Raw genomic sequence first — 13,800 nt, forward strand, 5'->3', positions numbered from 1 at the left:
AAACAGAAGCAAAAAGATTGTCTTGTTTTGTGCGAGCTCATTTAATGTGATATTTGACACAGCACACTCAATAATGATTCTGAATAGCATTTTTAATAGACCTTCATTATTCATTCATTGCAGGGCATGCGAGGTAAAGAGTCCCCCCCCCCAAAATACAATGGAAGAATAAAGAATAAGACTGATGTTAGTTCTGTCTTTGTCACACACACACACACACACACACACACACACACACACACACACACACACACACACACACACACACACACACACACACAGACGGATGCATAACATGCAAAAATAGACACATAAGACCCTAACCGTCGCTCACACTTTCTAACAAACAAAAAGGCAGCATCAATAACACAAATGATTAAACATTCATGGCCTTTTCAGTGGAACATCTGCTGTGTATGGGGCTCTAGCCTCAGGGACTGGGCGAATCAAGAGGATTTCTCCCTGAGAAGCTCAAGACAGCAATAAGACGGGGGTGGGAGGGGGGCAGGAGATTTACACACATTTTGACACACATACATGGACAAACAATTGTATGCATGTGTGCACAAACACTGGCACACATACACACAGAGCAAATACAAGACAGCACGGACAGCAGTTCAGACAAGCAGTTTTTGGGGCGCAGGATGAAAAATACGCACACAAAAAAAACACACAGGCCACCACAGAGCACCATGCTTGCCTTGACGGAAGCTTGTGAAAAGTTGAGAGACATTTTATATTTTATTCTTAATTTCCACATTTTTCAAATCTTTGTTCTTCATTTGTATATTTACTTTGGTATTTTAAGCTTGAAGGATGTCGGAATTCAAAGAGACAAAGACACTCTCAAAAAACTCACATGACCTTAGCAACTTCAGTATTTGCTGGAATTCTGTGCAAGATTTTTAGTTGTGGTACTTTAAAGAAATTATTTAAAATGGCAAAATATGACAATATAATACTGTTGTATTGCTTAAATATCACAGTTAAAATTGAAGGCTGGCCTCTAGTAATACAACAGCAATGCTCTTCATTCTCTGTAACCCTTTAAAAGCAACTGACATTTTAATGCTTTAATAAGTCCAGACTGGCTTCCTAGAAATGAAAAAAAAACAAACTATAGATGAGTACATCAGAGGGACAGCACATGTTAGAGGTTTTGGAAATAAAGTCAGAAAGGCCAGACTGAGATGGTTCGGACATGTCCAGAGGAGAGAGAGTGAATATATTGTTAGGAGGATGCTGAGTTTCCCACTGCCAGGCAGGAGGCCTAAAAGGAAGACCAAAGAGGAGGTTTATGGATGTGGTTAAAGAGGACATGAAGGTAGTTGGTGTGAGAGAAGAGGATGCAGAAGAAAGGGTTAGATGGAGGCAATTGATTCGTTGTGGAGACCCCTGAAGGGAAAAGCCGAAAGGAAAAGAAGAAGAAGAAGATAGATTAATATACAACAGTACATTAGAGGCATATTAATATCTGTAACGTTATCAGTCTAAATTTCATATACATGTATATGTACAGCAATTTATTTTATAGTATCCAACTTCAGCAGAACAAGACACTCCTGTTAATGTATATGCACAAAATAAGTAGATAATACAAAATATGCTGCCAAGTTTCCATTTTCATGCCTACTAGCTGTAAAATAATTTGTGCCCAACAATGCCACCACAGTAAATACTGAGGGAAAGGTAATCTGGCAACATACATAAAGAGCATTCATGAATATCCTGCTGACGCAACATCTTTTATTAGGTGCAGAATAGAGAAAAAAAACCTCATGAAGCTCATCGAGAGAATGTCAAGAGTGTGCAAAGCAGTAATCGAAGCAAAGGGTGGCTATTTTGAGTCATCTAAAATATAAAACATGTTTTGACTTTTGACTGGTAGTGTACATCAAATGAATATTTGGTGCGAGCACCTTTTGCAATTACAAAAATTCCCATCAGTACATTTGCACACAGGCATAGCAATGATGGTGACGTCAAGATTCTTTCGACCACAGACTACATAAAAAATGGGCATATCCTCCAGATGAAGCCAACATGGAAGTAGCTTAAATCTGAAATATGTCAAAGAGCCATTGTATATGAGGAAGCTAAACTTATTTTTCGTTTGATATATTACCTTAGTAAATATTTTGCCAATGAATCTATGGTCTTAATCGATTACTTTATCCTTTAGATGCACAAGTGATTGGACCATACACTCTTCCAAAAGTGGCTCAAAAATTACCTTTATAAGAATCAATGTTTTTATGTCACTTTAGTCAAGAATAATCATTCGTATTTTTGTTTGGATTATACTTTGGCCCACACAAAAATTTTTCAAAGTTTCAAAAATGTTTATTAGCTATCTAGTGTTAGCTAACTATGAAGTAATGCATAAAGAAATGCATCCTGGTCATTTTTGACCCACTTATGGACGCTTGGAGTAATAATACAAATATTATAATTTCTTAAAGGAGGTTACTTGCAATTTTAAATGGCCGTGTTATGATTCCTGCTCCAGCCCCTGTGCTTCTCCCTCCTTCTCCCTATTTTTCCCTCTTTCTCCCTCCGTGTCCCTCTTCTTCTGGCTGTGTCAATTTTAACCTGTCTGTCCCTCTGCATCTGTCTGCCTTTCTTCTCTTCTTTCTCCCTCTCTTTCTTTCCTCTCTCTGTCTCTGCTCCTCTGTATCTCCTGAGATGTCTGCACTGCGGATTGCAGCAAGTGGAGACAGCTGCAGTAATTGCACACCTGCTTACAATATTACCCCCTGCTTTATAAACTCAGTTCTTTCACTCACTCTACACCAGACCATAGACTGCAATAGTCCTCGTGAATTCCACCTCCCCTGGATCCTGTCTATCTGCAAACCTGTCTCCTGAATCCTCCGTCTGCCCTGTCTCTCCTCTGGACCTTTTTGGAAACACTTGCCTCACTCACTCCAGCCACAGCGCAACACATTGTGTTACCTAATATTTAGCTTTCCTGCCCTGATTGGGATTTTAATGTTATCTCCTGTTTAGTTTTTCTGCCTTAGTTGTGATTTGTAATAAAACCTTTTTTTCTATTTAAGACCTGTCTGCCATGTTTCTGTGCCTGCACCTGGGTTCTCAGGCGAACCCGTAACAATATGAATTGATAACAACTTTCCATTACAAAGATATTGCAAGAAAACAACCTCACTGGGTCATTTTTGACCCATTTATGCATCTAAGGGTTAAGATGTTTTTGGGTAGAGCATCATATTCATTTTACAAATTGCGATCTTGTTGATTTAAGGTGGAGTCGCCTAATGATTACCAGGCCTTCACAGTGTCACTACTGCAAAAGGTAATCCCCAAACCAATGGGTGAAACCACAAAGTTTTGTACTCAGTCTATGAACCAGACCATACTTACAACTGACTGTGTGTTCTGGCTTTTTGTCACTGCATGCAGGTCAGGAGTCTAAACATGTACACAGGGATGTATGCTAAGCAATCATGAGATATGATATTGATAGAAATGCTGCCTTGACAGAAAAAAATGGTCAAAACAAACTGTCCAGATAATAGAAGACATGTTGTAGCATTGTTATAACTGTAAACATGACTTTCTTTGAATGCCACTTCAAGAGTTGGTGGAAAAAAATGTGCTGTTTTTGTATCTCAGCTCTCTGTATTCCACAAGGGGAAAATGCAGTTAAGTAGAAGCACAAGTTACTTTTCATGGCAAAATTCCTTCCACTGTCCTGCAACAATTGTAAGATAAGAAAAGCACCTTTTAAATAAAATGTAGTGATGCGGGGATTTTTGCATAGTTTATGGTTTTGAAGGTGAACAGTGAATATTTTATTCTAACCTGTTATTTTTTCCTATATTTTGTAGAACAAATACTTTTCTAGCTGTCGAGTTCTAAGCTTTATCACAGTAAAAGCTCTTTACAGCAAATGCAATCTGAAAAGGAGATTTCAAGGATCCAGGACGGCTCCCTTGTAATGCGCTCCTCAGACAAGTGAAGTGTATGGAGGTCATACTTGTGGCTGAAAAACATAACTGAATGTAGTTTATTCATCCTCTTATTCAAAGGCAGAGTAACATTTCAGCAGCGACCGCACTCCAATCCCTTTGGCTGCATTGTGGCTTTCCTGCTGTACATTTGCACCGTGCAAATGAGCACACAGAGCTAACCTTTTCTGAGTTAGAGGCACCCAGCGACACTGGAACAGCCCTGTGAATTATTTCAATTCATAAAGTTGCTCATGTCCAGATTTCATTAGCGGCACATTAGCTGCAGTTTTATGCTTTATGTTTATTACAGGCCTGACATGATCTATAAATAACAAGTTAAGCGGGTGCGGACACTGCAGACGGTCGTGGCTCTGTAATGCTAAAGGGATCTATCATTATTGCTGACAATTGCTAATAGCCAGCCCTCTGGGTCAATCACTACAAATTACAGTGGCTCAATTACATGCCATCATTTCTGGGTGTTCAGAAAGCGAGGTGTACGGCACGAGGTCTGGGATAGCCATAGAGAGAGGATTCAAAAAGCAGGGTATATGTTGGGTGTTGTCTTTTTCAGGTGTGTGTTCTGTTTAAGACACTACAAGCTGTCACTTTTTAAAATCCAGGTATGTAATTACACTTAACAAAAATATAAACGCAACACTTTTGTTTTTGCTCCCATTTTTTATGAGATGAACTCAATGATCTAAAACTTTTTCCACATACACAATATCACCATTTCTCTCAAATATTGTTCACAAATCTGTCTAAATCTGTGATAGTGAGCACTTCTCCTTTGCTGAGATAATCCATCCCACCTCACAGGTGTGCCATATCAAGATGCTGATTAGACACCATGATTAGTGCACAGGTGTGCCTTATACTGTCCACAATAAAAGGCCACTCTGAAAGGTGCAGTTTTATCACATAGCACAATGCCACAGATGTGGCAAGATTTGAGGGAGCATGCAATTGGCATGCTGACAGCAGGAATGTCAACCAGAGCTGTTGCTCATGTATTGAATGTTCATTTCTCTACCATAAGACGTCTCCAAAGGCGTTTCAGAGAATTGCGTTTATATTTTTGTTGAGTGTAGTTTCGCAGGTTTCACTGGAAAAACAGCGCTATTCCTTCCATGTGTGTTCCATTTGTACTACACACATCAATTCACACCAGCTCCTTTAACCCTCATCTTCCCAACATATTTGACATACAAGGAGGACAAGAGTCTGAGGCTACCCAGTTAGTAGGATGAGGGTTTCTTATCAGTCCAAGTTGGCAATTTGACTTTTGTTCACCAGTTTTAGATTCTCAGTACAGAGTCATGGTGGGCAGAGGTAATACATAGATTCAGTTTTAAAAAAGTACAGCAGTTTTCTTCCTAAATTTGTTTTTGGTTCTATAAAGAACCAAAAACAAATCCAGTCCAGACATTGATGAAAATTTTCAACATATTTAAGTAATCAAACACTCAGTCCTCTCTAAAAACACTTCCCGCCAGAAGGTGATACAGTATGCTCAAAGAAGTCACAAAGTATAATTACAAAAACCATAACCATTTAATTGACTTAAATGGTCAATAGAAAGTCTGTTCCACCCTTACTTTTATCGGACATTCAAATCCTAAAAATTAAAATCAGAAGTTTCAGGTTAGATCTTGATGATTCTAACCTGTGGCTTATCTACAGAGAAAAGGTGGTTGATGCTTATGAATTAGATTAGTGACTGAAAAAGAAATCTAAATTGTATGTAGTGAAAGTCCACTATTTATTTACATTTTTACTTTTTTCATCACAACCATCTGTGTGCGCTGACTTTATGGAAAGGTGGAAGACATGACACCTTCCCAAAATAAGCCAAAATAATGTGAACAGAGTCTCTATATTGATGGCCAGAGTTGGAAGCATGGCATAAAAGTCCAACCTTCTGTGCTAACAGTACAACCAATGTAGGACAGGAAATTCGCAGTAACCACTCATTTTTATGGAGAGAGAGAAAAGCATTTTGTTAGCTCTGATAACAGTCCAAGACACATAATGTAACGGAGGCTGCCTACGTGAAGTTCAAAGGGTGTGTGCTTCATGACCTCACAGTTATACCAAGCAAGAGGTAGTACCTTAATACCTCATCTCCATTGGAGACATTAAGGGGAGATATTCTTGGACAGCTTAAAATGATCACAATGATTCCTTGCACTCTTCTCCACTTTTTCTGCTTGCACACACCATGTAAAATAAATGAATTTCCTTATTACTCAATCATTTTCTTTGCCTGAGCACCACCTAAGATACAAATAAATGATGTACTCTTAAAATAATATTTTTTTTTAGCACAACTGGGGCTGTTTTAATATGTGCATTGTTGTAATGTTATATGATAATAGAATTAATTCAAAAGTAAAACATATTATAACATAGCATATTATTCATTTTCTGCACAAACACAAAATAAAAACCATGCAATGTGTTTGGTTTTGACAAATTTGTATCCGGAGGCCTATGAATAAATGATTCTGAAATAATGCTCAGAGCTTTAAAACATACATTTGGGAAACTCCATAAAATGCTGTTTCAGTTAACAGTTAAGAAACTATATAGTTTTTGTATGTATGCATAAAAAACAAGCTGCAATGTTCCAGACATTTAAACTTATAGCTCAAAGTAGAGTGGAATCAGTTCCCTCATTTTATCAATGTGATTTTACTGAATATCAGGGACTTTTCATAGGAGTCAATTTGTACTGGGAAAAAAACTCATTACCTTCCTTCAAGACTCAGAATTGGCTTAAATGTCTCATTGGGTATTTTTACAATGTTCCCTGGGATGAAAGAATTGACAGATAAACAACCAAATCCTCCATTCAGCAACATTTGGCTACTAGCTCATGGTAATTTTATGCCATGCTTGTAATAAATGATATTTATCATTACATTTTGATACCATAAAGCAGCAGAATGTCATGGATCAGGATTGTCACATAAATCACTCTTCTATATTTTGACACATGATGTGTATAATGTGCAGATTATGAGCTTTCCATTTTAGCTTCCTCTGTGTCTCTGCCATCCGACAGAACAAACACCTTTAATAAAATCACAATCACAAAGGCGAGGGGGCCAAATCCACTCCCACACACACATATAAACACACAGACACACATGTTTACTTACACACAGTCACCAGTGCTATTGTCAGTGGAGCCACATATAGAGTCAGCTTATGTGTGAACATGAGTAATCATTGGACAACCAACAGATATGCACACCTTTCACACGCACAGTGACAAAAGACTTGCATTGATGTGATTAACACTGTTTACTTGAAAATGTGGCCAAGAATCAGCAGCGTCAAGCAGACATTCACCTCTCTGCCTTCTGCCAAAGCTCTGAAAAGCACTAAAAATGACTTTAATCACAAACACCAGGGAAGTTTCAGTGAAAGATTTTTCAAAGGCTAAATTACTGAGAAGGCCGACATCAGAGCCAAAGAACAACCATTAGCAGAATGTAAATATCCCAAATTTGACTGGAAAATCAAGGAACATACAAATAAAAAGCTGACTGATTTCCATGAATGCAACGGAAGATCCGAGAATGTCAGTAAGCCAGATTGCCTTCAAACAGAAATTGGTATGGCTAGTTTAAACCTTTAGGTTAATTAAAGGGGAATTCCATTGATTTTATACATGAAGGTACATGGATTGCCAAACAGAAAAAATGTCATTAATTCTACTTTGTTTTGTGTCTTCTCCCATCTGTTATTTTATTTTATAGGATTAATAAAGATACGCACATGTCAGAAGGAGCACAGCAAATTTACAGTTACATTAATAAGAATGTGTTGTTTGAGAGCAGTAAGCACACTTTTCAGCTATTTCTTGATGACATTTTGTTTAATATATGCAGGAAGAAGCCATTTATCTTTGAAACTGAGCTCACTTTGACCTGGAAGAACAGTGCAGTTCTCACTCTGGCCCAGAGGGGTCAACACTTTGCACATTTGTCGCAACAAAATGCAATTTTTTTCATCTCTTTCGGAAACAACTGAGAACTTCATCCACACGTTAGACTTGCTTTAATTTGCTTTATTGTTGTAAAAACCCAGTTTAATTTCCTTGTCAACTCCATTTGTTGACTTCACCTGTCTGTTTGCATTAAATCCTTTGATTCAAAGTTTTGTTTTCTGTGTTTTTTCTTTAGACAACCTGCCGACAGCACAGTTAAAAGACCTGCGTTGGGCCCTGCAGTACTCAGGGGATCCCAGTCCCAATCCAGTCCTCTACATCATGATTTGTAAGGTTTCCAGAGGAAGCTCTAAAGACAGTGTCTGGAGTTAAAGACTACAAATTTAAAAATGAAATAAATATGTTGTTGTGGAGCTGTTAAGAAGAGAGTTGAGCAGACCTCTGTGGCCTGCAGCTCATCTGCTGCAGGTTACATTAGCTGACATTAACAGATGCTGCCTGTCCTGTCCTGGAGTTGCAGGGTGTGCATTGTGGGTAATGTAGTCAGCAGGTTATGACAATGAGGAAGAATGCATGAGGAAAAAAGGCAACATCTCTGATTGTGCAGCACAATTGTTTTTTGAATGTAATTTTCTTTAAAGTTTCCAGTTTGAGTCTGATGGTTTTATGTAAGTGCATTGTTAAATCAGTACTCTTTAAACCTAGCAGACACATTTTAGTGGGATTTTGTTGTACTTTTATTATTAAAAGGATGCTTGTCTTTTCCACTGTGCTTCAGCTGTCATTACAGAAAACAACTGCAATGTTTCTATTGTTTTGACCTGAGGACAAACACAATAAAATTACTCTTGCACAGCAGGTGGTGCTGGAGTTTTGACCTCTAAACAAACATCAGAGGGTATTTTCATTTGAAAAACTAATATATTGCAGTATACATGTAACAGCAAAGTTCTCCCTGACACTTATGGTACATAGTGAGTCTGTCACAATAAGCATTTTCCATCATAGGTTATCTGCAGGCTTAAAGAAGAACTTCTATGTGACTGTTGGATCTGAGAAACATAGCAGCAGAGATCATGATGTCCAGAGATTTTACACTCACTAGGAGACACCGACACCGAATTCTATCCCTGCCATAATGCAGCCTCAAGGCTCTTACATTACCCCGTTAAACTAGAAATGACCATCTCTCTTAGTTTTAAAACACACATTCTGTTAGTTTGTGTGTGTGTGTGTGTGTGTGTGAGAGAGAGAGAGAGAGAGAGAGAGAGAGAGAGAGAGAGAGAGAGAGAGTGTATGTTTCTTTTTTTCACCACAGAAATGTAAAGTTATCATCTGTTAAACAGCCAAGAATTAATGGTAAGACAAAATGTTGCGATGGAAGATGAAATAAAACGTCAGTAAGTCATAAAATGCTCTACTTCAAAAATCTTAACACTGAGTGTGCGAATATGAGACTAAAACAGGATGAAAGAGGAAAAGAGTTGAAAGGAGAAGAGCGAAACTTGACAGTGAGGTCAGAGATAAGCCAAGGTATAAGCTAAAAGGAATTGATAACTTTGATGGACATCAGCATGTTTAACATCATTCCAGTGAGAAAATCCCATTGGCGTACACAACAATATTCTTTATTGTGACTTTATTCTACAAACTCTACATATAATCAAGCCATTTACTGCTTACCCTTTACTAGTTGTGCCAGCATGTGGACAACTGTGTGTGCATGTGTGTTTTTGCTGTGAGTTGCAACATATCTTTGTAGCTACCGTACTGCCCATGTTTTTGTGTACAACATGAGAAATCAACAAAAAATATGACAACAGTTACAATTTCTGTCTGTGGCTGACCAGCACATGTTTCTACGTAACTGTATCCAAGTAAATTAATCCAGTAGTGAAGAAAAAACAAATCTTCACTTATACATGAGATACTTAGGAGTGACTGGATTTACCGCCTGAGTGCCACTGTTGTCTACATTGTATCTATCTGATAAAGGTAAAAATGTCAAAAACTAATAAAAGAGAACATTTAGACTCTGCACAAGCATTGTTACAACATGTGCAGACATAAAACAATGCCTGGCCACAAAAAAAGTCGCCACCAAGATTTAACTAAGCAAATAGACAGGAGCCTTCTATTGGATAATTACTGCAGTGATGAATATGTTTCAGCTGGCAACAACTTATTTAACCCTAGCTGATGCAGTGAGGAGCTTCTCATTTCTTAAACAACCATGTCGGAAGACGTACCCTGTGGTCATAGAAAGGATGTTAATCTGTCTCAGAAGGGTCACATTATTGGCCTGCATGAAGCAAAGAAAACAACTAAGGAGATTTCTGAAACTACTAAAATCAGGTTGAGAACTGTCCAACACATTATCAAGACCTGGAAGGATAGTGGAGAATCATCATCTTGAGGAACAGATGTGGTCGGTCATGTGGTCCTAATTCGGGTGTGGGATGATGTGCTTGAACAAATCTGACTTAAGGCCCCTTTATAGTGTGCAATCACTTTACAGTCTGGTGAGAAATTCAGTAAAATGTGGTCACCATCCTAGAATGGTGTTTCCAGAACTCACAATGTGACACATCCACAAAGGGCTCATTTGGAGGTCTTGCAACAAAAGGCAGCTTGTGGCAAATTTTCGACCCCTCCACCACATATTCCTGCAACAGTGTAACATATATCAGACTAATCTTGCATTTCTGGACGTGAAAATAACTTACCTAGTCCTTGCAGAGTCCTTTCCTCAACAGGTCAGAGCTGGTTTGGCAACACATGAACTGAACTAAAAACTTCTCATAGGAGGCCATTATAGCTTCAAAGGCCTGAATTTGTGTATGTGTGTGTTTTTGGTGTGTAGGTGGCAACCAACAGTAACTATGCCCCTGGGACTAGTGGGCCCTCCAGGTGCAGCTCAGAACAGCTGACTGGTAAAGCAACCAGGAGCAGTAGGAGAAGGAGAGGGCCATTAGGAAGACTGACTTTTTTTTTTAAATTAATATGTTTATTGGGAAGTTTGACATAGAAACTGCAGGACAGTCACATTGGCCTTGTATATACATGTACATTTGAAGGGAAAAGAAAATATTTAAACGTATACAAGTCATGTAACATCTTATCTCTGCGATTCCAAATCTATACGATTTCTTACTGCACCAAATTGTACTTCCCAGGAAGACTGACATTTTGGGAAATATGCTGGTTGGCCATATTACCTGGAATGAGATGACAAGTTTGAAATCACTTTCTTCTTTGTGTCCAAAAGCATAAGTATTTGCAGGACTGCATTTGGCTTAGCTTAATACAGAGACTGGGGTCAGGGAAAATTGCTACTCTACCTGCATTCCAGTGACTCCAGAACCCTGGATACACTTTGTATGTTTGCCAGAAAGCTCGTCACAAACACTTCCGGCTATCACCCATGTTCGGTGTATCGTAGCCTGAGGTCACAAACCTGGCAACCTCACTAAGTATCCAAGGCCTCCACTGTAACTGGTCAAATGAAATCTTCTGAAACCACTATATCAATGTTTAAGGATTTTCACTGAAACATACTTTGTGCTGTTGAAAAGGAAAGCTTTTCATGTTTCATGGTGCTCAATTTTGCCCTTGCTTCTAATCTTGGTTCTAAGCTTGGCTAAATTCATCCTGGTGTTCTAACTGTGCCAGATGCACAAAGATTAAACTGATTTTGGCAAAGAAGCATATCCACCGCCAAACTCTTCATAATGCCTCCAGGCTAGTTGCTGTTCCACTGGCTTCTGTAACTCAGTGCTACATCTCAAAGAGGTGTTTATTTCTTATGCATTTCTGTTCATGTAAAGCATGTTTCAGGTTTCCATACATTGAAGTGAGTACCAACAGGGTTTGTCAGTACATCTCAAACATTGTGATTTTAGCAACAAAGGAAAAATCTGAACCTTTGACCCCTATAGTGAAGTGATCCAGTGGCTCTGTTATGCTGTAGGGGACATTTAGTTGACATGGTTTGGGTCAACTTATCCACTTGAACAAAGGGTCACTACTAATCAATGCAAAAATGTGACATACCGAGTGGATAAATAGTGCTTTATCCCTCCAGTTCCTCCATTCCTCTATCCACATATTGACTGACACATATGACATCCTATCAAGAGGGAAATGTGCCAAAGCTGGATTTATCCAGTGATCTCTTTTGCAACTAATGTTGTTGTAGTTTTAAATGAAGTCTTCTTAGTTCCACAGCAAAAGCCGCAAGTTCTGTATTCTGGTGGATGTACCATTAACACAGTAAGTTCTACAACATTGAAAGAAGAAATCAAGAAATAACACATGCTTTCATTGTGTGGTGGGAATTTATGTTGCTGTAAGAACCTCTTAAGAATAAAAAATTTTAAAAAATCATTTTTGAAGTGTATCACTTCAGACATTCAGTTTTGTAATTTAACTTAAATCAGCCAATCACAATATAACCAAGATCTCTGTGTATTACTCTTTTTGGCACAGATGGCTTAATCTGCTGGACTGACAAACAGCAATAGATAGCAGAAAGCTGCTTAAGGCATTTCAGCAGCAATTATATGGGCATTTACCATGCCTAAGCGTATGATAATACCAGGAAGGCAGCACTGGTGTATCCTGTTTCTCCATTGCAGCTACAATTACAATTACATTGTGTGTTATTGCATTATCTGTTGTTTGTTGATGTGAATAACGTGAGATGAGATGTTGTGCTGTGACTACCAACACTACCTGCTAAATTACTCTTGAGAGTATCAATAAAACTGAACTGACTCAAATTTTATTGTATTCGGTAGTATGGGATAATAGCTTTCACTGGTGAGCTGACGATTTTCTCAACAACAACAACAGCAAACACCTGAATTCATTCTGCTCTGTTCTTTGGCATGATTGTCTGAGGGATCCACTGGGGAATACAAGGCTCCTCTTTCATATACTTCTCAATATTTCACACTAACATCCATATGCCTCCGTTTAACGAGATCTTCCCCCTCGCTTTGATCAAAAAAAGAGGGAAAGTTGATGTAATTAAATATGCATTAAGGCATGGTTGAATTTGTCACTGATTAAAAGAGCAACCGAGTTTTATTTTTCCCCCTGAAATAATTTCATTTGTTCTTTGGAAAGTTACATAGTCACTTTGTTCACAGTCTCAAGAAGTTGGTGTCTGTATTCCTTACAGTCTTACAGTCACTGGTTGCTGACACAGTGGTGACACTCACACAGACCCTTTTGCTGGTGAGCTTCCAGGATGCAATGCATGTGTTAAGATATATACTGAGAAGAAAAGAAAGAAATACAACTTTTTGTATTTAGAAAAATCAATATTATTGGATACACAAACCATTTTAGATGTAGCAAACTAAATAGTTGATTTTGAGATTATTACTTAAATGTATGCAATTTAAGCATTGCTTTTACTTTCTCATCTTGCTTCTATGATGTAGATGTGTCCTCCAGGGTGTGTCAGTGCACTGGGACACCATGTGTGTGGCTGTGAGTGCAGCTGAACACACACCTCACCTTTCTCAGTGTCTGTGACAGTACTGTAAAGTTTTAACCCGAGAAAACTGTGAAATATCTGGATTAAATTTAGTTTAATTACTCACTCTGAACATCTAACTGCTTCATAACAAAGCAAGTGATTTGGCATGGCAGCCTTTTATTTGACTTTTTAGATCTTTTGTCAGCCAGTCAATTGACTGGGTCTCAAGTGTCCACTTGAATTTGTACACACCTACTAATTCAATGTTATTTTCTATTGTTTACATTATAAAACAAACCAAAACACAACACAATGACACATCTCATTGTATGTACTGTATGTAGTCAGCATAAAAAATGTCAAAGTAACAGTTT

At 38.3% G+C, this 13,800-nt stretch overlaps 1 protein-coding gene across 44 annotated transcripts in view; it reads right to left on the minus strand.

The window, feature by feature from the left end:
• The window catches only part of LOC110961245 (uncharacterized), a 557,011-nt gene that overhangs the window by 432,028 nt on the left and 111,183 nt on the right, over positions 1 to 13,800 (minus strand). The window lies entirely within an intron of this gene.

The sequence above is a fragment of the Acanthochromis polyacanthus genome, chromosome 15 (genome assembly GCF_021347895.1).
Source record: "Acanthochromis polyacanthus isolate Apoly-LR-REF ecotype Palm Island chromosome 15, KAUST_Apoly_ChrSc, whole genome shotgun sequence".
Taxonomy (NCBI): Eukaryota; Metazoa; Chordata; class Actinopteri; family Pomacentridae; genus Acanthochromis; species Acanthochromis polyacanthus.